This window comes from Pleurodeles waltl, chromosome 2_1 (assembly GCF_031143425.1).
Source record: "Pleurodeles waltl isolate 20211129_DDA chromosome 2_1, aPleWal1.hap1.20221129, whole genome shotgun sequence".
Classification (NCBI taxonomy): Eukaryota; Metazoa; Chordata; class Amphibia; order Caudata; family Salamandridae; genus Pleurodeles; species Pleurodeles waltl.
In genome coordinates, this window is record NC_090438.1 from 42397895 (window position 1) to 42422731 (window position 24837).

The 24837-nt window shown below is 50.5% G+C and overlaps 1 long non-coding RNA gene across 1 annotated transcript in view; it reads right to left on the minus strand.

The window, feature by feature from the left end:
• Positions 1 to 5201: 5201 nt before the first annotated feature.
• Positions 5202 to 24837, minus strand: part of LOC138260948 (uncharacterized) — a 114445-nt gene continuing 94809 nt past the window's right edge. The window contains exons 2-3 of the long non-coding RNA XR_011199031.1: positions 20937 to 20975; positions 5202 to 5292 (exon numbers count right to left, since the gene is read on the minus strand). This is a non-coding gene — a long non-coding RNA (uncharacterized lncRNA). The remainder of the gene's footprint in view (positions 5293 to 20936; positions 20976 to 24837) is intronic.

The window sequence follows — 24837 nt, forward strand, 5'->3', positions numbered from 1 at the left end:
GCGCTCCCTGCCTCCAGGTCTGAGGTGCGTGACCTGCTGGTGTCCCTGGTCCCTGTGCACAGCGCTCCCTGCCTCCAGGTCTGCGCTGCGTGACCTGCTGGTGTCCCTGGTCCCTGTGCACAGTGCTCCCTGCCTCTATCCCTGCGCCGTGTGACCTGCTAGTGTCCCTGGTCCCTGTGCACAGCGCTCCCTGCTTCCAGGTCTGCGCTGCGTGACCTGCTGGTGATCCGGGTCCCTGTGCACAGCGCTCCTGCCTCCAGGTCTGCGCTGCGTGACCTGCTGGTGTCCCTGGTCCCTGTGCACAGCGCACCCTGCCTCCAAGCCTGCTCTGCGTGACCTGCTGGTGTCCCTGGGGCTGGTACCTGTGCACAGCGCTCCCTGCCTCCACCCCTGCGCTGTGTGACCTGCTGGTGTCCCTGGTCCCTGTGCACAGCGCTTCCTGCCTCCAGCCCTGCGCCGTGTGACCCTGGTCCCTGTGCACAGCGCTCCCTGCCTCCAGCCCTGCGCCCTGTGACCTGCTGGTGTTCCTGGTCCCTGTGCACAGCGCTCCCTGCCTCTAGCCCTGCGCCTTGTGACCTGCTGGTGTCCCTGGTCCCTGTGCACAGCGCTCCCTGCCTCCAGGCCTGCGCTGTGTGACCTGCCGGTGTCCCTGGGGCTGGTACCTGTGCACAGCGCTCCCTGCCTCCAGCCCTGCGCCGTGTGACCCTGGTCCCTGTGCACAGCGCTCCCTGCCTCTAGCCCTGCGCCGTGTGACCTGCTGGTGTCTCTGGTACCTGTGAACAGCGCTCCCTCCTCCACGGCTGCGCTGTGTGACCCTGGTCCCTGTGCACAGCGCTCCCTCCTCCACGGCTGCGCCGTGTGACCCTGGTCCCTGTGCACAGCGCTCGCTGCCACCAGCCCTGCGCCGTGTGACCTGCTGGTGTCCCTGGTCCCTGTGCACAGCGCTCCCTGCCTCCAGCCCTGTGCCGTGTGACCTGCTGGTGTCCCTGGTCCCTGTGCACAGCGCTCCCTGCCTCCAGCCCTGCGCCTTGTGACCTGCTGGTGTCCCTGGTACCTGTGCACAGCGCTCCCTGCCTCTAGCCCTGCGCTGTCTGACCTGCTGGTGTCCCTGTGCACAGCGCTCCCTGCCTCCAGGCTTGCGCTGCGTGACCTGCTGGTGTCCCTGGTCCCTGTGCACAGCGCTCCCTGCCTCCAGGCCTGCGCCGTGTGACCTGCCGGTGTCCCTGGTCCCTGTGCACAGCGCTCCCTGCCTCTACCCTGCGCCGTGTGACCTGCTGGTGTCCCTGGTCCCTGTGCACAGCGCTCCCTGCCTCCAGGCCTGCGCCGTGTGACCCTGGTCCCTGTGCACAGCGCTCCCCGCCTCCAGGTCTGCGCCGTGTGACCCTGGTCCCTGTGCACAGCGCTCCCTGCCTCCAGCCCTGCGCCTTGTGACCTGCTGGTGTCCCTGGTACCTGTGCACAGCGCTCCCTGCCTCCAGGTCTGCGCTGTGTGACCTGCTGGTGTCCCTGGTCCCTGTGCACAGCGCTCCCTGCCTCCAGCCCTGCGCTGCGTGACCTGCTGGTGTCCCTGGTCCCTGTGCACAGCGCTCCCTGCCTCCAGGTCTGCGCTGCGTGACCTGCTGGTGTCCCTGGTCCCTGTGCACAGCGCTCCCTGCCTCCAGCCCTGCGCTGCGTGACCTGCTGGTGTCCCTGGTCCCTGTGCACCGCGCTCCCTGCCTCCAGGTCTGCGCTGCGTGACCTGCTGGTGTTCCTGGTACCTGTGCACAGCGCTCTCTGCCTCCAGCCCTGCGCCGTGTGACCCTGGTCCCTGTGCACAGCGCTCCCTGCCTCCAGGCCTGCGCCGTGTGACCTGCCGGTGTCCCTGGTCCCTGTGCACAGCGCTCCCTGCCTCTACCCTGCGCCGTGTGACCTGCTGGTGTCCCTGGTCCCTGTGCACAGCGCTCCCTGCCTCCAGGCCTGCGCCGTGTGACCCTGGTCCCTGTGCACAGCGCTCCCCGCCTCCAGGTCTGCGCCGTGTGACCCTGGTCCCTGTGCACAGCGCTCCCTGCCTCCAGCCCTGCGCCTTGTGACCTGCTGGTGTCCCTGGTACCTGTGCACAGCGCTCCCTGCCTCCAGGTCTGCGCTGTGTGACCTGCTGGTGTCCCTGGTCCCTGTGCACAGCGCTCCCTGCCTCCAGCCCTGCGCTGCGTGACCTGCTGGTGTCCCTGGTCCCTGTGCACAGCGCTCCCTGCCTCCAGGTCTGCGCTGCGTGACCTGCTGGTGTCCCTGGTCCCTGTGCACAGCGCTCCCTGCCTCCAGCCCTGCGCTGCGTGACCTGCTGGTGTCCCTGGTCCCTGTGCACCGCGCTCCCTGCCTCCAGGTCTGCGCTGCATGACCTGCTGGTGTTCCTGGTACCTGTGCACAGCGCTCTCTGCCTCCAGCCCTGCGCCGTGTGACCCTGGTCCCTGTGCACAGCGCTCCCTGCCGCCAGCCCTGCGCCGTGTGACCTGCTGGTGTCCCTGGTACCTGTGCACAGCGCTCCCTCCTCCACGGCTGCGCTGTATGACCCTGGTCCCTGTGCAAAGCGCTCCCTCCTCCACGGCTGCGCCGTGTGACCCTGGTCCCTGTGCACAGCGCTCGCTGCAGCCAGCCCTGCACCGTGTGACCTGCTGGTGTCCCTGGTCCCTGTGCACAGCGCTCGCTGCAGCCAGCCCTGCGCTGCGTGACCTGCTGGTGTCCCTGGTCCCTGTGCACAGCGCTCTTTGCCTCCAGGTCTGCGCCGTGTGACCCTGGTCCCTGTGCACAGCGCTCCCCGCCTCCAGGTCTGCGCCGTGTGACCCTGGTCCCTGTGCACAGCGCTCCCTGCCTCCAGGTCTGCGCCGTGTGACCCTGGTCCCTGTGCACAGCGCTCCCTGCCTCCAGGTCTGCGCCGTGTGACCCTGGTCCCTGTGCACAGCGCTCCCTGCCTCCAGCCCTGCGCTGTGTGACCTGCTGGTGTCCCTGGTCCCTATGCACAGCGCTCCCCGCCTCCAGGTCTGCGCCGTGTGACCCTGGTCCCTGTGCACAGCGCTCCCTGCCTCCAGCCCTGCGCTGTGTGACCTGCTGGTGTCCCTGGTCCCTGTGCACAGCGCTCCCTGCCTCCAGGTCTGCGCTGTGTGACCTGCTGGTGTCCCTGGTCCCTGTGCACAGCGCTCCCTGCCGCCAGCCCTGCGCTGTGTGACCTGCTGGTGTCCCTGGTCCCTGTGCACAGCGCTCCCTGCCTCCAGGTCTGCGCTGTGTGACCTGCTGGTGTCCCTGGTCCCTGTGCACAGCTCTCCAGGCCTGTGCTGTGTGGCCTGCTGGTGTCCCTGGTCCCTGTGCACAGCGCTCCCTGCCTCCAGGTCTGCGCTGTGTGACCTGCTGGTGACCCTGGTACATGTGCACAGCGCTTCCTGCCTCCAGCCCTGCGCTGTGTGACCTGCTGGTGTCCCTGGTCCCTGTGCACAGCGCTCTTTGCCTCCAGGCCTGCGCCGTGTGACCCTGGTCCCTGTGCACAGCGCTCCCTGCCTCCAGCCCTGCGCTGTGTGACCTGCCTCTTCACAGACCCTCTCGGGACGCGCATCTCTTCACAGACCCACCTGATAGCGCCCCGGGACACGCATCTCTTCACAGACCCACCTGATAGCAGCTCTTCACAGACCCTCCTGGGACGAGCATCTCTTCACAGACCCACCTGATAGCGCCTCTTCACAGACTCGCCCGGAACGCGCATCTCTTCACAGACACACCTTATAGCGCCTCTTCACACACCCTCCATGAACGAGCATCTCTTCACAGACCCACCTGATAGCGCCTCTTCACAGACCCGCCCGGGACGCGCATCTCTTCATAGACCCACCTTATAGCGCCTCTTCACAGACCCTCCCGGGACGCACATCTCTTCACAGACCCGCCCAGGACACGCATCTCTTCACAGACCCACCTTATAGCGCCTCTTCACAGACCCTCTCGGGACGAGCATCTCTTCACAGACCCACCTGATAGCGCCTTTTCACAGATCCGCCCGGGACGCGCATCTCTTCACAGACCCACCTGATAGCGCCTCTTCACAGACCCGCCCGGGACGCGCATCTCTTCACAGACCCACCATATAGCGCCTCTTCACAGACCCTCCCGGGACGAGCATCTCTTCACAGACACACCTTATAGCGCCTCTTCACAGACCCGCCCAGGAAGCGCATCTCTTCACAGACCCACCTTATAGAGCCTCTTCACAGACCCACCCGGGACGCGCATCTCTTCACAGACCCACCTTATAGCGCCTCTTCACAGACCCTCCCGGGACGTGCATCTCTTCACAGACCCACCTGATAGCGCCCCGGGACACGCATCTCTTCACAGACCCACCTGATAGCGGCTCTTCACAGACCCTCCCGGGACGAGCATCTCTTCACAGACCCACCTGATAGCGCCTTTTCACAGATCCGCCCGGGACGCGCATCTCTTCACAGACCCACCTGATAGCGCCTCTTCACACACCCTCCATGAACGAGCATCTCTCACAGACCCACCTGATAGCGCCTCTTCACAGACCCGCCCGGGACGCGCATCTCTTCATAGACCCACCTTATAGCGCCTCTTCACAGACCCTCCCGGGACGCGCATCTCTTCACAGACCCGCCCAGGACGCACATCTCTTCACAGACCCACCTTATAGCGCCTCTTCACAGACCCTCCCGGGATGAGCATCTCTTCACAGACCCACCTGATAGCGCCTTTTCACAGATCCGCCCGGGACGCGCAACTCTTCACAGACCCACCTGATAGCGCCTCTTCACAGACCCGCCCGGGACGCGCATCTCTTCACAGACCCACCTTATAGCGCCTCTTCACAGACCCTCCCGGGACGAGCATCTCTTCACAGACACACCTTATAGCGCCTCTTCACAGACCCGCCCAGGACGCGCATCTCTTCACAGACCCACCATATAGCGCCTCTTCACAGACCCGCCCGGGACGCGCATCTCTTCACAGACACACCTGAGACACGCATCTCTTCATAGACACACCTTATAGCGCCTCTTCACATACCCGCCTGGTACGCGCATCTCTCCACAGACCCACCCGGGACGCGCCAAATACTACAACGTCAGAGCAGCGAGACAATCAGATAACTGAACCCCCCCCAACAATGGCAGTGCACCAACAATTACAATCCATTAGAACAAAGGTCCAATCCGGATGGTATGTATCCCAAATCAATCTTTATTTCCTTTGATGACACAAAACGAGACAGCCAACGCGTTTCAATCACCTCCAGTGAACTTCATCAGGGCTGTAACAGAAACATACAGATTATACCATATAAAAACACATAGAACATATAAACAACATTTATAAGCACAAAGGAAACATATAACGTATGATAAAACCACAAACATTACTGTAGGAAGTTGCTCTGTATACACTACCTCAAAGTGAGAGATGGCGTGCAGAGTCCAGGGGTTCCCCTTAGAGGTTGATAGTGGCAATAACAGATAATACTAATGCTCTATTTGTGGTAGTGTGGTCGAGCAGTAGGCTTATCAGAGGGTAGTGTTAAGCATTTGTTGTACACACACAGGCAATAAATGAGAACACACACTCAATGACTTACTCCAGGCCAATAGGTTTTTATATAGAAATATATTATTTTCTTAATTTATTTTAGAACCACATGATTCAGATTTCAAGTAAGTATATGAGCTGTGAGGTACTTGGCATAGGTAAATATAGAACTTTGAATAAAAACAGTAATCTACACAGTTTGGCATAAAATGGCAATAAGCTATTTTAAAAGTGGACACTGCAAAATTCAACAGTTCCTGGGGGAGGTAAGTATTGGTTAGTTTCTCAGGTAAGTAAAGCACTTACAAGTTCAGTCTCCTGGGCATAGGCAGCCCACTGTTGGGGGTTCAAGTTAACCCCAAACACCCAGCACCAGCAACACAGGGCCGGTCAGGTGCAGAGGTCAAAGAGGGGCCCAAATAACATAGGCGCCTATGGAGACTAGGGGTGCTCCGGTTCCAGTCTGCCAGCAGGTAAGTACCTGCGTCCTCGTGGAGCAGACCAGGGGGGTTTTGTAGAGCACTGGGGGGGGTCCCGAACAGGCACACAAAATACACCCTCAGCGGCACAGGGGCAGCCGGGTGCAGTGTGCAAACAAGGCATCAGGTTTGTGATTGAAATCAATGGAGGGACCCGGGGGTCACTCTGGTGATGTAGGCAGGGAACAGGGGGGCTTCTTGGACCAGCCACCAACAGGGCAGAGATGAGGGCCGCCTGCTGGTCACTGCTGCACCTGTAGTTGGTGACTCTCGGGCCTGGGGGCTGTGGGTGCAGTGCTTCTCCCTGGTATCGGGTTCTTTGTTACCGGGTATTCCCGGTTCGGTGGATCCTCTGGATTCTCTCGGCAGGCGTCGTCGTGGGGGTGCAGGGAGGTCGTCTCAGGGTGGACATGTCGTTGGAGTCACCTGGGAGTCCTCTCTGCGGTGTTGGTTTCTCTGGACACGGGCCGGGGGTGTCGGGTGCAGAGTGGTCGGAACTCACGCTTCAGGAGTGAGGTGGGAGTCCCCTTAAAGTTGGTTTCTTCTTTGTTGCTATGGACAGAGCCGCTGTCCATGGGAGTTTCTTGGTCCTTTGGGTTTATAGGCCAGTCCTCTGAGTCGGCAGAGGTTGCTGGGCCCGCTGGATGCGTCGCTGTTGCAGGTTCTTTGAATCTGGAGACAGGCCAGTAGGGCTGGGGCCAAAGCAGTTGTCGTCTCCTTCTTCTCTGCGGGGTTTTCAGGTCAGTAGGCCTTCTTCTTGTTAGGTCATCAGGAATCTCATTTCCTGGGTTCAGGGTCACCCCTAAGTACTAGATTTAGGGGGGTGTTTAGGGCTGGAGGGCAGTAGCCAATGGCTACTGTTCCTGAGTGTGGGTGGCTACACCCTCCTTGTGCCTCCTCCCTTTGGGGAGGGGGCCACATCCCTAATCCTATTGTGCTAAATCCCCCAAAGCAAGATGGAGGATTTACTACGGAAGGGGTCACCTCAGCTCTGGACTCCTTAGGGGCTGTCCTGGCTGGAGGATGAATCCTCCTTGTTTTTCTCATTAACTCCTCCGGACTTGCCGCCAAAACGGGGGCTGTGTTTTTGGGGGAGGAGGGGGCGGGCATCTCCACTAGCTAGAGTGCCCTGGGGCTTTATAACACCAGGTTTGAGCCTTTGAGGCTCACCGCCAGGTGTTACAGTTCCTGCAGGGGGACGTGAGAAGCACCTCCACCCAGTACAGGCTTTGTTCCTGGTCACAGAGTGCACAAAGGCACTCACCTAATGTAGCCAGAAAATAGTCTGAAAGTGGCAGGCTGGCAGAGACCAGTCAGCCTAGCACTAGCAGTTGGGCTGGCATGCAATGGGCATCTCTAATATGCCCTCTGAGTGCATTTTTTCAATAAATCTCACACTGGCATCCGTGTGGATTTTTGTGCTGAGAAGTTTGATACCAAAATTCCCAGTATTCAGAGTGTACCCATTATGGAACTGTGGAGTTTGTGTTTGACAAACTCCCAGACCATATACTCTTTATGGCTACCCTGCACTTACAATGTCTAAGGTTTTGCTTAGACACTGTAGCGGCATAGTGCTCATGCACTTATGCCCTCACCTGTGGTATTGTGTGTAGGAGGCTGGACTGGCTTGTAGTGAGTACCAAGGGGTACTTGCACCTTGCACCAGGCCCAGTTATCCCTTATTAGTGTATAGGGTGTCTAGCAGCTTAGGCTGATAGATAATGGTAGCTTAGCAGAGCAGCTTAGGCTGAACTAGGAGACGTGTGAAGCTACTACAGTACCACCTAGTGTCATATGCACAATATCATAAGAAAACACAATACACAGTTATACTAAAAATAAAGATACTTTATTTTTATGACAATATGCCAAAGTATCTTAGAGTGTACCCTCAGTGAGAGGATAGGAAATATACACAAGATATATATACACAATAGCAAAAATATGCAGTATAGTCTTAGAAAACAGTGCAAACGATGTATAGTTACAATAGGATGCAATGGGGAAACATAGGGATAGGGGCAACACAAACCATATACTCCAAAAGTGGAATGCGAACCACGAATGGACCCCAAACCTATGTGACCTTGTAGAGGGTCGCTGGGACTATTAGAAAATACAGGGAGTGCAGAATTATTAGGCAAGTTGTATTTTTGAGGATTCATTTTATTATTGAACAACAACCATGTTCTCAATGAACCCAAAAAACTCATTAATATCAAAGCTGAATATTTTTGGAAGTAGTTTTTAGTTTGTTTTTAGTTTTAGCTATGTTAGGGGGATATCTGTGTGTGCAGGTGACTATTACTGTGCATAATTATTAGGCAACTTAACAAAATATATACCCATTTCAATTATTTATTATTACCAGTGAAACCAATATAACATCTCAACATTCACAAATATACATTTCTGACATTCAAAAACAAAACAAAAACAAATCAGTGACCAATATAGCCACCTTTCTTTGCAAGGACACTCAAAAGCCTGCCATCCATGGATTCTGTCAGTTTTTGATCTGTTCACCATCAACATTGCGTGCAGCAGCAACCACAGCCTCCCAGACACTGTTCAGAGAGGTGTACTGTTTTCCCTCCTTGTAAATCTCACATTTGATGATGGACCACAGGTTCTCAATGGGGTTCAGATCAGGTGAACAAGGAGGCCATGTCATTAGATTTCCTTCTTTTATACCCTTTCTTGCCAGCCACGCTGTGGAGTACTTGGACGCGTGTGATGGAGCATTGCCCTGCATGAAAATCATGTTTTTCTTGAAGGATTCAGACTTCTTCCTGTACCACTGCTTGAAGAAGGTGTCTTCCAGGAACTGGCAGTAGGACTGGGAGTTGAGCTTGACTCCATCCTCAACCCGAAAAGGCCCCACAAGCTCATCTTTGATGATACCAGCCCAAACCAGTACTCCACCTCCACCTTGCTGGCGTCTGAGTCGGACTGGAGCTCTCTGCCCTTTACCAATCCAGCCACGGGCCCATCCATCTGGCCCATCAAGACTCACTCTCATTTCATCAGTCCAGAAAACCTTAGAAAAATCAGTCTTGAGATATTTCTTGGCCCAGTCTTGACGTTTCAGCTTGTGTGTCTTGTTCAGTGGTGGTCGTCTTTCAGCCTTTCTTACCTTGGCCATGTCTCTGAGTATTGCACACCTTGTGCTTTTGGGCACTCCAGTGATGTTGCAGCTCTGAAATATGGCCAAACTGGTGGCAAGTGGCATCGTGGCAGCTGCACGCTTGACTTTTCTCAGTTCATGGGCAGTTATTTTGCGCCTTGGTTTTTCCACACGCTTCTTGCGACCCTGTTGACTATTTTGAATGAAACGCTTGATTGTTCGATGATCACGCTTCAGAAGCTTTGCAATTTTAAGAGTGCTGCATCCCTCTGCAAGATATCTCACTATTTTTGACTTTTCTGAGCCTGTCAAGTCCTTCTTTTGACCCATTTTGCCAAAGGAAAGGAAGTTGCCTAATAATTATGCACACCTGATATAGGGTGTTGATGTCATTAGACCACACCCCTTCTCATTACAGAGATGCACATCACCTAATATGCTTAATTGGTAGTAGGCTTTCGAGCCTATACAGCTTGGAGTAAGACAACATGCATAAAGAGGATGATGTGGTCAAAATACTCATTTGCCTAATAATTCTGCACTCCCTGTAGTGAGAGTTAGAAAAATAACCCTCCCCAAGACCCTGAAAAGTGAGTGCAAAGTGCACTAAAGTTCCCCTAAGGACAAAGAAGTCGTGTTAGAGGAATAATGCAGGAAAGACACAAACCAACAATGCAACAACGCTGGATTTCCAATCTGGGGTACCTGTGGAACAAGGGGACCAAGTCCAAAAGTCACAAGCAAGTCGGAGATGGGCAGATGCCCAGGAAATGCCAGCTGCGGGTGCAAAGAAGCTTCTACTGGACAGAAGAAGCTGCGGTTTCTGCAGCAACGCAAAGGGCTAGAGACTTTCCCTTTGGAGGACGGATCCCTCTCGCCTTGTAGAGTTGTGCAGAAGTGTTTTCCCGCCGAAAGAACGCCAACAAGCCTTGCTAGCTGCAAATCATGCGGTTAGTGTTTTTGGACGCTGCTGTGGCCCAGGAGGGACCAGCAGGTCACAAATTGGACCAGGAGGTAGAGGGGACGTCGTGCAAGACAAGGAGCCCTCTTAGCAGCAGGTAGCACCCGGAGAAGTGCCAGAAACAGGCACTATGAGGATGAGTGAAACGGTGCTCACCCGAAGTTACACAAAGGAGTCCCACGTCGCCGGAGACCAACTTAGAAAGTCGTGCAATGCAGGTTAGAGTGCCGTGGACCCAGGCTTGGCTGTGCACAAAGGATTTCCGCCGGAAGTGCACAGGGGCCAGAGTAGCTGCAAAAGTTGTGGTTCCCAGCAATGCAGTCTAGCGAGGTGAGGTAAGGACTTACCTCCACCAAACTTGGACTGAAGAGTCACTGGACTGTGGGAGTCACTTGGACAGAGTTGCTGGATTCGAGGGACCTCGCTCGTCGTGCTGAGAGGAGACCCAAGGGACCGGTAATGCAGCTTTTTGGTGCCTGCGGTTGCAGGGGGAAGATTCCGTCGACCCACAGGAGATTTCTTCGGAGCTTCTAGTGCAGAGAGGAGGCAGACTACCCCCACAGCATGCACCACCAGGAAAACAGTCGAGAAGGCGGCAGGATCAGCGTTACAGAGTTGCAGTAGTCGTCTTTGCTACTATGTTGCAGGTTTGCAGGCTTCCAGCGCGGTCAGCAGTTGATTCCTTGGCAGAAGGTGAAGAGAGAGATGCAGAGGAACTCGGATGAGCTCTTGCATTCGTTATCTAAAGTTTCCCCAGAGACAGAGACCCTAAATAGCCAGAAAAGAGGGTTTGGCTACCTAGGAGAGAGGATAGGCTAGCAACACCTGAAGGAGCCTATCACAAGGAGTCTCTGACGTCACCTGGTGGCACTGTCCACTCAGAGCAGTCCAGTGTGCCAGCAGCACCTCTGTTTCCAAGATGGCAGAGGTCTGGAGCACACTGGAGGAGCTCTGGACACCTCCCAGGGGAGGTGCAGGTCAGGGGAGTGGTCACTCCCCTTTCCTTTGTCCAGTTTCGCGCCAGAGCAGGGCTAAGGGGTCCCCTGAACCGGTGTAGACTGGCTTATGCAGAATTGGGCACATCTGTGCCCAAGAAAGCATTTCCAGAGGCTGGGGGAGGCTACTCCTCCCCTGCCTTCACACCATTTTCCAAAGGGAGAGGGTGTAACACCCTCTCTCAGAGGAAGTCCTTTGTTCTGCCATCCTGGGCCAGGCCTGGCTGGACCCCAGGAGGGCAGATGCCTGTCTGAGGGGTTGGCAGCAGCAGCAGCTTTAGTGAAACCCCGGGAAAGGCAGTTTGGCAGTACCAGGGTCTGTGCTACAGACCACTGGGATCATGGGATTGTGCCAACTATGCCACGATGGCATAGAGGGGGCAATTCCATGATCATAGACATGTTACATTGTGAAGCTACATATAGGTAGTGACCTATATGTAGTGCACATGTGTAATGGTGTCCCCGCACTCATAAAGTCCGGGGGATTGGCCCTGAACAATGTGGGGGCACCTTGGCTAGTGCCAGGGTGCCCTCACACTAAGTAACTTTGCACCCAACCTTTACCAGGTAAAGGTTAGACATATAGGTGACTTATGAGTTACTTAAGTGCAGTGTAAAATGGCTGTGAAATAACGTGGACGTTATTTCACTCAGGCTGCAGTGGCAGGCCTGTGTAAGAATTGTCAGAGCTCCCTATGGGTGGCAAAAGAAATGCTGCAGCCCATAGGGATCTCCTGGAACCCCAATACCCTGGGTACCTCAGTACCATATACTAGGGAATTATAAGGGTGTTCCAGTAAGCCAATGTAAATTGGTAAAATTGGTCACTAGCCTGTTAGTGACAATTTGGAAAGAAATGAGAGAGCATAACCACTGAGGTTCTGATTAGCAGAGCCTCAGTGAGACAGTTAGTCACTACACAGGTAACACATTCAGGCACACTTATGAGCACTGGGGCCCTGGGTTACCAGGGTCCCAGTGACACATACAACCAAAACAACATATATACAGTGAAAAATGGGGGTAACATGCCAGGCAAGATGGTACTTTCCTACATTGTGCACCCTGCCTTAGGGCTGTAAGGCCTGCTAGAGGTGTGACTTACCTATGCCACAGGCAGTGTGAGGTTGGCATGGCACTCTGAGGGAAGTGCCATGTCGACTTAGTCATTTTCTCCACACCAGCACACACAAGCTGTGAGGCAGTGTGCATGTGCTGAGTGAGGGGTCCGCAGGTTGGCATAATACATGCTGCAGCCCTTAGAGACCTTCCCTGGCCACAGTGACCTTGGTACCAGGGGTACCATTTACAAGGGACTTATCTGTGTGCCAGGGCTGTGCCAATTGTGGAGACAAAGGTACAGTTTTAGGGAAATAACACTGGTGCTGGGACCTGGTTAGCAGGGTCCCAGCACACTTTCAATCTTAACTAGCATCAACAAAAGGCAAAAGGTTAGTGGCATTTCCCTACAATTACCATGTAAAACTCTACTAAAGATAAGAAGGGAACATCAACACACTCTTTTATATACCCATCCACACTTTACAAACTTTATCCTGCACCTAGAACATCACACAATGTTCTACATGGACACAAACTTACTAAAAAATTGAAAAGTTCAAAAACCTACTGAAGTAGATAAAATTGATAACTATGGTTTCATGGACAAATTATAGCTGGATTCATAACTTCCCTAGATGTTAAGAAGGCTTTTACATCACTTTAATTTACATTATATTATTTAATGTATCGTGCCCTCACTGTTGCTGTGGCAACTCATATGACAAGAGAAGGTTGTAATGTCGCGTTCTCAATATCCTGTTTGGTGAGACAGGCAAGGATAGAACATGTCGCCAATGGTACCCAAGATTTGATCAACTCCAGATCCATTAAGCGCAACACATCCCCTACGAGGTAAGGTGGATAAGGGACTGAGGCATACTGAGGCTGACATAAATCCTCACTCCATGCTCATTTCTTGATTTTACCAACACCTCCATATGGACTCCATTGTATTTCAAAACCAACAAATATGTAGTACACACCCCTCATAATTCAGTATCAAATATTGTAGAAAATCTATTGGTTGCTTTCATGGGTCGTCAATTCAATTCCAATTGCATACATGTGCTCGGTCCACCTGATAATGGCCGGTCCACCTATCCACAATTGATCAAGGTTATTGCACCATTAAGAATGATACTTAAAAATAAATAATACACACCACTTATTTTATGTGAAAGAGAGGAGATCCCACCAAATACGTACATCAGTTGAAACCGCATTTAATTCAGTACCAAATATCCCACATGCACTTAGGTGAGCCCTACATCTCCCCCAACGGACATCACTGATCAATCCAGTATGATGTACCACACTAAGCCCACTCATTGGCAAGGGTCCTGATATTGGAATTTATACCAACCAGATCTACATAAGATCTGTAAGAGATCTCATGTCACATGCAACAGCTGATATTCCCACAACGGTGCTAAGAGGTCCCCCCTATTTAACTGGGGACCAGAGTCATTCATGCGCAGTAGCCCCGCGTCATCGTGAAATATGATAGGAATTAAGAATGTGCCTAAATATCAAGGAATTTCCAAATCCAGCACTACCCATTCAAAAATAACCAACTCAACTCTGAACACATTCAACATGCACCATAAGGGGCATATTCACAAGCCCCTTGCGCCCCCTTGCGCTCCCCTTGCGCCTCTTTGCTCCACACTTGCGCCATTCTTTTAATGCTAATGTGGCGTTGAGGAGGCCATTTCCCTGCGCCATATTTACAAAGTAGTGCAATGCATGCATTGCGCCACTTTGGAAATCCTTCTGCCACATTATGCCCGCACCAGGCATCATGTATGCAAGGGGGTGTTCCGGTGCAGGGATTCCTGAAAAAATAGTGCAGTGAAATTTACAACATTTCACTGCATCATTTTTTCCGACATTTTTAACGCCTGCTCAGGACAGGCGTTAAAATGACGCATCCATTATGTTCAATGTTCCTCCCTGTGCTTTGCTGCACTAGCGTCAACATTTTTGATGCTAGTGTAGCAAAGCGCCGCAATAGTGTCAACAATTTTGACGCTATTGTGCTAATGAAGAGCATGATGCACCGTATTCTAAATACGGCGCAACCATGGTGTCGTTAGGTACCGTGGGGGAGCGCAAGAAAAGTGGCGCATCATCTATGATGCACCATTTCTTGTAAATATGCCCCTAAGTGTCAGCAACCCCGGTATATAAACAATCTCCTGTACTCGTGCTGAAACCAGCAAACCATTAACAAGCATTTGCAATGCAATGGATCTCGCGTTTGCTCGAGTTAGAGCAGTTAACATTGTAAATTCCTAACCGGACTTTTCATGCAACATAAATTGAAAATGAAAAGTAAAACAGTTGACATTATGGAGTCAATTCAAAGTATCCTAAAAGGAAAAAGAAGTTCGGTCACAGTCACAACATATCAGCAGTCGTGCAATTATCCATGTAACAGGGTCAGTCTGCAAGGCGGTAACAAAACCGCCCCAAGGCGGGACAAACATAAAGCATTTACCAATGACAACAAGTTATTTTTGAAAGGCAAGCCCAGGAACGAGTGAAAGTGAAGGGCCTGAGGTGGGTGTTCCAAGATAACCAACTCCATTCAAGCAATGCCAAAATCATTTGACAACAGTGCACAGGGCAAACCTGTTCAAGATTCACCTGCAATGTATACTCTGTAAACAGTTCATTGCCCATTTCCCTCCGTGCCTCTATTTACGGCCCCAGCATGCTGTTCAATACAGTCCTGAGTTAAAGAAACAGCGCGTATATCGGGCAGCCACCCCGCCAGCCCATCCACTTATGCGTCCTACGGAGGTCACAAGACCACAGCACGTCAACGTAGCGTCTTAAAGTGCATAAAAAATGTACTTTGACTCGAAGTTACGGCACATCAATCTGGCTGTATATCCATAATCAGCAGCAGCCACCGCAAATCTCAATGGGGGTTGAGGGACGAAGGGGACGGAGAAAAGAACAAAAATAAAAAATAAAAAATAAAAGACACTTACCTTCCACCACCACCAAATCCTGCTGCCTCGCTCGTCGCTTGCTGTCCCAGCATTCACTAGGACACCAGCACAGGCTCCCCAGCAATCCTGATGCTGCTTTCATGCTAAAGCTAGCATGAAAGCAGCATCAGGATTGGTCTGAGTAGCAGAGACTGCTGCTCAGACACAGCCCTGGGGTCTGTGCAGTTTCTCCAGCCAGGCTGTTAAACACAGCTGGGTTGGAGAAACCTAAGTGTACATGTGTGTTTGGCCAACATGAGATGGCCGGCCAAACACACATGCGCACTTAGGTGCACTCTGTACTCCTCCCCCCACTCACCTCCTGTGACCCAGCACCACCCCCACCCCGTACTGCTGGCTGAGTCTGCAGATGAAAAATGAAACAACAGTGCAACTAAACACCTAGGGAAATCCAGGATGGGGTGACTTGTGAGGCTCTCACCAGGGTCTGTTACCCAGATTCCTTTGCAAACCTCAAAATTTGGCACAAAAACCACTTTTTCCTCACATTTCGGTGCTGCAAAGTTCTGGAATATGAGGGGAACCACAAACTTCCTTCCACCCAGCATTTCACCAACTCTCCCAATAAAAATGGTACCTCAGTTGTGTGGGTAAGCCTAGTGCCCACGACAGGATACGCCCCAAAACACTATGTGGACACATCAAATTTTTCCAATGCAAACAGACGTGTTTTTTGCAAAGTGCCTAGCTGTGGATTTTGGGCTCTAGCTCAGCTGGCACCTAAGGAGATCTTGTTTGCCATGGTTACCCCCCAATTTTTAGCCTGATGTTTGATGTGGCCTAGAAATTGTAGTCCCCAGGGCCCCTGCTAACCAGGTTCTCTGGGCCAGGGCACTTTCCCTAATACTGTTGTGACGCCTTGGAACAATTAGAAACACCTTTGGCTGCCACCATAAGTCCCTAGTAAATGGTACTTAGGTACCCAGGGCTGGAGGTACTAAGGGTAGGACCCTAAGGGCAGCAGCACTGATTGTGCCACCCTCTAGGGCCCTGCATTCCAGTTTACCCAGTCCTGCCATTGCAAGCTGAGTGCCCTGATGCAAACCTAAAATGGAAGCCAGACACTACACACTGCATGCACTATGAATAAGCCCCCCTCTGGCAGGCCTTTCAGCCCTAACACATGATGCACTATACTGTATGTGAAGGCATAGATGCATGAGAAATATGCCCCCAGTCTGTCCTTGCCAATTCTTGGACATAGTGAGTGAACAGAGCAGCCATTTTAATAAATGTGCTGGACACTGGTCAACACGAGTTTCCCAGCTACATGACGGCCAATCTCAACCCTGGGTTGTTTGGAATCAAACAGCTCAGAATAGTAGGTCCAACCCGATACCAGTGCTGGATTTATTATAACATGTACCCAGGGGTCACCTTAGAGGTGTCCCCTGCAAAAGCTAACTACCCTGGAATGTTTGCTGACTGGCTCGAACCATCTGCCACCACCAGACAGCCAATCTACCACTTTGGGGTGAGCGATTCGTCTCTCTGGGTTGCACACAAAGCCCTTCCTGGGTGGAGGTCCTAACACCTCCTTCATCAAGAATGTGCACTTCCCTGCTGGTGAGCTTCAAAGGGCTTACCGCCTTTGAAACTCGACCTCCAGGTCTGCTGCTAGCAGCAGATAGCTGCCTTGTTGCAAACCCCCACTTTTGGTGGGAGCAACGGAGGGAAAACTACACACAGGATAGGAGGAGTGGCCCCGCCTGGCATGTACCACCCCTAAGGTGCTGCCTGCGAGGTGGACACTCCATTGTATTTTCTTCCATCTTGGATGGCAGGAAAACAGCCAATTAGGTATAGGGATGTGACCTCTGCCCACCGGAAGTGGTCAATTAGTGGGTGTAGCCACCCTAAGGTAGATGACCCACTGGTCACTTCCAGGTTTCCCCTAAAACTCACCCTAAATGTAGTATGTAGAGGGCAGCCCTAGACCATGACTTTAGATTCAATGGACAAAAAGAAGACCAGCAACAAGAAGAACTGAAGTACGAGAACTGTGGACCTGCTGCATCAAAGAAAAGGTGCCAAACCCTGCCTGCTGCACCCAGGACCTGGCAATAGCGCTCAGGAGCTGCTGGACAACTGGACAACTCTACAAAAAAACTCAGAGGACCTCCAGGGTTCGCCACTCGCCAGAGAACTCCCTCCAGAGTGAAGGTACCACTCCAAAACCAAAGAAGAACTAGCAAGCCAGTGAGGGTCACTCCCAAACTGAACACTGCAGCTGGACCAAACTCCATCCCGAAGGCCGCAAGGACAAATTCTTCTAGTATGCTAAGTTTGGTGGCACTGCACCCTCCAGTGGTCCAACCGTGCCAATACTCTGGGTATTGGTTAGCCAACACTGGACACCCAGAAAAATAGCCCACCTGGGGCTGTAAAAGGACCAGGAGAAAGTCAAGGGACTTCAGAAGCAACCTAGACCTTCAGCCAGAGTGCCCCCGTTGTCCTGTATGTGACCCTTCAACCAACCTACCTCCTGTTCCAAAGGGCATCTTTGCGCACAGCTTCTGGCTCACTGATTCACTCTGCACCCGGCCGCACTGTGCCCTGCACAGAAGAACCTGCTGTGCCCTTATGGGTCCCCCACCCCTTGTAACCTCAACACTCCATGGGGGCCCCAAGGATTAATCTTTGAACCTAACCTGCAGTGCTGTTTCTAGGTGGTCTCTCGCAGTGGACCTGCACTAGCTCCAGAGACATTCTCCCACTGCTCCTGCTAAAACCGGGAGCCTCCCGAACTCCTCCAGGTGGCACAGTGTGCCCACCAACGACCTTGTCCAACCTGCAAAAGAAGAACTTAGTAAACCAACTGTATGATTTGATATGTATTTTTAAAGTTGATCCTCCATTGATTCCTATGGTGGGTAATTACGCATAAAAGTACTACTTTTATTAAATTCCAAAAAGTCATATCTCAAAATTACTTAACCAATTGTAATGATCTTGGTCTTAAAATGCATATAAATATCTGAAGTATTTTTATAAATTGGTCTCTATTTAGTCTTTTGAGTGTGTGCGTTGCAAGATTGATACTGTGAGTTCAACAAATGCTTTGCAAATATCCAAGATTGGCCTAACTGCTTGACCAAGCTACCTCCAAACATTAGAGCATTAGGTGACTTGTGGGGCTCTCACCAGGTTCTGTTACCCAGAATCCCTTGCAAACCTCATAATTTGGCTAAAAAAGCACTTTTTCCACACATTTCGGAAATAGAAAGTTCTGGAATTTGAGGGGAGCCACAAACTTACTTCCCCCCAGCATTCCCATAGGTCCCCTGATAAAAATGTTACCTCACTTGTGTGGGTAGGCCAAGTACCCGCAACAGAGAAGGTCCCAAAATATATTGTGGAGATAATGATAACTAAGGTGAATGTACTAATTAGTCCTGGGATCGGGAACCATTTAGGGAAACCTATCAAACCCAGACATTTCTAAAAAATAGACTTAATGGGGAGTACAGGGAGTATTGTTGCTTGTGAGGATTTCCCAAAGGTTTTTTTCCCCAGAATGCCCTACAGAGGTAAACCATTGAATAAAAACACTGTTTTTCCCTGCATTTCTGTGACGTAAACTACAGGAATATGCAGGGATCCACAAACTGCTTACCACCCAGTGTTCCCCAACTTGTCCCCATAAAAACGCCAACCCACTGGTGTGCCTGGGCTTACTGCCCATGACAGGAATGGTTCACACAGTGGTCAATGGTAGTCCTTTATGAGGGGTCCTGTGGACTCTGGGGTGATCCACTCCTGATGCAGGCACTAGGCACAGGCACACAAGTGGGTTAGTGTTTTTATCAGGACAAGTGGGGAAATGCCAGGTGGTAGGAAGTTTGTGGATCCTGCATATTCCTGTAGTTTGTGTGGCAGAAATGCAAGGACAAATAGAGTTTCTATTCAATGTTTCACCTTTGCAGGGTATTCTGGGTAAGAAAACTTTGGGGAATCCACACAAACCACACAGCCGTGTACTCCCACGGGTGTCTAGTTTTCAGGAATGTCTGGGTTTAGTAGGTTCTCTACATGGCCGCAGAGCCCAGGACCCAAAACGCAGGTGCCTGCCTTACAAAACCAGTTTGTTTTGTGATAATTTTGATGTCTCCACAATACGATTTGGGCCCTTCCCTGTCATGGCTCTGTGCGAAGATGGGGGTTAACCAAACCGTATCAGTTGTCCAGCAGAACTACAATGTGGATTTTTGCACTAACCCCATTTTGAGCGCAAGGCACAAAACTATTGTTAACTCCACCAGTGAAGTGGGAGTCCACTGGCCTGCCCTAGAACGGGGCCCTAGAGTGTCTCCATGCTCCCTCAGAAATTGTTCAGAACGCAAATTTGTTTGCTGCACAATTTGCTGATAGAAGTCAACATCCAAAAAGAGATGGACGTAGTCAACTGGAAAAAAATGGCTGTATCTACTTTACATCCAGTGTCACCAGTAAAAGGTGGAATTTGGGGCTGAACTAAATTGGGGGGATGCCAAGAGAGCACTCTCTGTGCTTGCCGCCACCTGCACCTGCTCTCTGAGTTGGGCTAACCCGCTGTTATCCCGCTGCACAGACTGTGCTTGCGAAGGGACAGCATGGATGACAGCAAACCACCTCAAGCTTAACTCCAACAAAACCAAAATCATAATTTTCGGCCACAATAAAACCATATGGGATGAATCCTGGTGGCCCACCGCCCTGAGCCCCCACCAACCCCCGCAAAACATGCACGTAACCTCGGCATCATCCTGGACCCCTCCCTCTCCATGACCCAGCAAGTCAACGCCGTCACCTCCTCCTGTTTCAACACACTCCGCATGCTGCGAAAAACCTTCAAATGGATTCCCATAGAGACCAGAAAGACCGTCACCCACGCACTCTTCGGCAGCAGGCTGGACTACGGCAACACCCTCTATGCCGGCACCACACTCAAACTCAAACGCAAACTCCAGAGAATCCAGAACGCAGCCGCCTGCCTCATCCTGGACCTTCCACACCAAGAACACATCTCGTCACACCTCAGATCCCTTCACTGGCTTCCGATTGATAAGAGGATCACCTTCAAAATCCTCATCCATGCACACAAATCCCTCCACAACACCGGACCATCCTACCTCAACGAAAGAGTGAACTTCCACACTCCCACTCGCCACCTCCGCTCCGCCGACCTCGCACTCGCCACAGTCCCCCGCATCCAACGCGCCACCACTGGAGGCAGATCATTCTCCTACCTCACCCCCGGGCCTGCAACTCCCTCCCCATCAACCTCCGCAAGACTCAGAACCTCCTGCTCTTCAGAAAAAAACTCAAGACGTGGCTTTTCGAACAGTAACCCCCCCTCCACCAACGCCTTGAGACCCTCACGGGTGAGTAGCACGCTCTACAAACTTTTTTGATTGATTGATTGATTGATTGACTGTCCTCATCGTCTCCCTCAGAATCATTGGAAGAGGTGTCGTTGGATGGGACTCCTCCGACTGAAAAATCACTCGCAGATTCTGCTCCATTGTCCTTTCCCTCAGATGCTGTCTCAGTATCTGATCCTGCCTGAGATCTGTCCTCTATAACCAGAGTTACGGCTTCAGCAGCAGTCATCCAATGAGATGCTATCTCTGCTACTGGCTAAACTGTCCCTCTGAAACACTAGCCTACATAGGTGGCAGATATGGTGACAACATTGCTAGTGGGTGTGTGTGTGTGCAACAGTTCATTTCAGTCACCTTACCTTTGCTTTTTTCCTCCATCAGCAGGTTCTCTGAAGACACTGAAAAAACAAAAAAGACACACTATTACTTCACCTTGCCACATACCCATCATCACTGCTTTAGGGCTGGTGGTGCCCAGTGTGACAAGCTTTTTTGCCGCTCCCCCTCCCATGACCTTCTCCTTGGATTCCCTCACTACCACCCAGCAAAAGTTCCCTTCATCTGTATGTGCCCCTCACACATACATTTCATTTGTTTTAAAGCGCAGGTAACTTCTGGCTGTACTAATCCACTCAGCAATTCACATAAAATACAGATCTGTTCTTTGCAGCAGGCGCGTTAACCCTCTGTGCTACCTTATGGCGTCAAAACTTCCACTAGACAACTAGACAAAGTCCAATCTCTGCCTGTAGCAGGATCATAATCACAAGAGTTATTTTTATTGCTACCTAAAAGCTATATATATATATATATATATATATATATGTATATATATATATATATATATATATATGGAGAGAGTGTCTCTTTCTCCAAATGTATATATAAAGAGATGTGTGTGTTGTTTCCATGGAGGACGATCGCAACTCCCAGAGAAACCACACATGCAATGAAAAAAGTGATCTCTATATATACACATATATATATATAGCATATATATAATAATAATATAATATATATATGTATGTATATATATAGAAGATTTCTCATCCTCGCTATATATATATATATATATATATATATGTATGTATATATATATATATATATGGAGAGAGAGAGAGAGAGAGAGAGAGATTTTTTAATAGCTGTATAGTTTCCTTCAGGGGTGATCGTGGCTACCAGGGAAACCAAACATCTAAATAAAAAAAAATGTCAATTACATTTTTTTTTTATTTAATTTTTTTTTCAAACCCTGGGGGGGGTGTTAATCCCCCCCGTAGGAAAGTACCATCTTATAAAGAGATGTGGATGTTGTTTCCATGGGGGCCGATCGCAACTCCAAGAGAAACCACACATGCAATGACAAAAGTGATCTCTATATATACATATATATAGTATATATAATAATAATATATAATATATATATAAAAATACATATATATGTATATATATATATATATATATATATATATATATATATATATATATATATTTCTCACCCTCTAGAGCAGTGGTCTTCAAACCTTTTAATGCCGTGCCCCCCCCAGTTGAAAAAAAAAAACATTGGGCCCCCCTCAGAATTTTTCACAATTATTTTAGAAAGATGGCAATGTTTAAATAGGTCTAAACCTATTTAAACATTTCCGTTAAGTATGGTTAGCTTTTTAAAACTGCAATAACATGCTTCTGCTCAAAACAAAGGCATGTTATCTGTATAATATTTCTTTTGGCCAGAGTTTGGCGCCCCCCCTTGATCACTTGAGGCCCCCCAAGGGGGGCCCGCCCCCCAGTTTGAAGACCTCTGCTCTAGAGAAAGTCTCTCTCTCTCTTTCGCTATATATATATATATATATATATATATATATGTATATATATATATATATATATTTGATATATATAATATATATATAATATATATATATGTGTGTGTGTGTATATATATATATATATATATATACATATGTATATATATGTGTGAGTGTGTGTGTGTGTATATATATATATATACATATGTATGTATATATATATATATATATATATATATATATATATATATATATACAGAGAGAGAGAGAGAGAGAGAGAGATTTTTTAATAGCTGTATAGTTTCCTCCTGGGGGGGGTGATCGTGGCTACCAGGGAAACCAAACATCTATATAAAAAATAAAAGTCATTTTTTTTTATTTTTATTTAATTTTAATTTTTCAACCCATGGGGGGGTGTGTTCACCCCCGTAGGAAAGTACCATCTTGCCTGGCATGTTACCCCCATTTTCAATGTATGTATGTTTGTTTTTGCCCATGTGTCACTGGGATCCTGCTAGCCAGGACCCCAGTGCTCATAATGTATGCCCTGTATGTGTTCCCTGTGTGGTGCCTAACTGTATCACTGAGGCTCTGCTAACCAGAACCTCAGTGTTTATGCTCTCTCTGCTTTCACAATTGTCACTGCAGGCTAGTGACTATCTTCACCAATTCTCATTGGCATACTGGAACACCCTTATAATTCCCTTGTATATGGTACCTGGGTACCCAGGGTATTGGGGTTCCAGGAGTTCCCTATGGGCTGCAGCATTTATTTTGCCACCCATAGGGAGCTCAGACAATTCTTACACAGGACTGCCACTGCAGCCTGAGTGAAATAACGTCCAGTTTCCTGACTCCCCTGACCTACACCTCCCAGAGTTCCTCTGCACTTCCCTCTTCGACTTCTGCCAAGGATAAACCGTTGACTGCTCCAGGATGCCTGCAAAACCGCAACAAAGTAGCAAGAAGACTACCAGCAACTTTGTAGTGCTTCATCCTGCTGGCTTTCTCAACTGTTTCCTTGTGGTGTATGATCTGAGGGCAGTCTGCCCTCACCCTGCACTGGAAGCCAAGAAGAAATCTCCCGTGGGTCGACGGAATCTTACCCCTGCTAACGCAGGCACCAAACTTCTGCATCACCGGTTCTCTGAGTCCCCTCTCATCCTGACGAGCGTGGTCCCTGGAGCACAGGAGCTGGGTCCAAGTGTCTCCCACAGTCCAGTGGCCCTTCTGTCCGAATTTGGTGGAGGTAAGTCCTTACCTCCCCACGCCAGACAGCAAACCTGTGTACTGCGTGATTTGCAGCTGCTCCGGCTTCTGTGCACTTTTCCAAGGATTCCTTTGTGCACAGCCTAGCTGGGTCCCCAGCACTCCACCCTGCATTGCCCAACTCGCTGAGTTGAAATCCGACGTTGTGGGACCCTCCTTTTCTGACTGTGAGTTCACAGATCTTCTAAGTGCCTGCTCCAGTACTTTTGCGGGTGCTGCCTGCTTCTGCGGGGGTCTCTGAGTTGCTGAGTGCCGCCTCTGTCTCCTCCTCCAAGTGGCGACATCCTGGTCCTTCCTCGGCCCCAGCAGCATCCAAAATCCTCAACCGCAACTCTTGCAGCTAGCAAGGCTTGTTTACTGTATTTCTGCGTGGAAACACTTCTGCAACCTCCAGCACGCCGTGGGACATCTTCCATCCAAAGGAGAAGTTCCAAGCCCTTTTCGTTGTTGCAGAATCTTTGGCTTCTCCCACCCGGAGGCAGCCCTTTTGCACCTTCATCCGGGGTTTTGTGAGCTCCTGCCCCCCCGGACACTTGCGTGACTCTTGGACTTGGTCCCCTTCCTTTGCAGGTCCTCAGGTCCAGGAATCCGTCTTCAGTGTTCTGCTGGTGCTTGTGGTTCTGGCAGAATCCCTATCACGACTACACTGTCTTCCTGGGGTAGTAGGCTAACTTTACTCCTACTTTTCATGGTCTTGGGGTGCGGTATCTTGGACACCCTTACTGTTTTCTTACAGTCCCAGCAACCCTCTACAACCTACACTAGGCCTGGGGTCCATTTGTGGTTCGCATTCCACTTTTGGAGTATATGGTTTGTGTTGCCCCTAGGCCTATTTCTACCTATTGCATCCTATTGTGATTCTACATTGTTTGCACTACTTTTCTTACTGTTACTTACCTGTTTTGGGTTTGTGTACATATAATTTGTGTATATTACTTACCTCCTAAGTGAGGGTATCCTCTGAGATACTTTTGGCATATTGTCAAAAAAATAAAGTACCTTTATTTTTAGTAACTCTGAGTATTGTGTTTTCTAATGATATTGTGCTATATGCTATAAGTGGTATGGTAGGAGCTTTGCATGTCTCCTAGTTCAGCCTAAGCTGCTTTGCCATAGCTACCTCTATCAGCCTAAGCTGCTAGAAACACCTCTATTCTACTAATAAGGGATAACTGGACCTGGCACA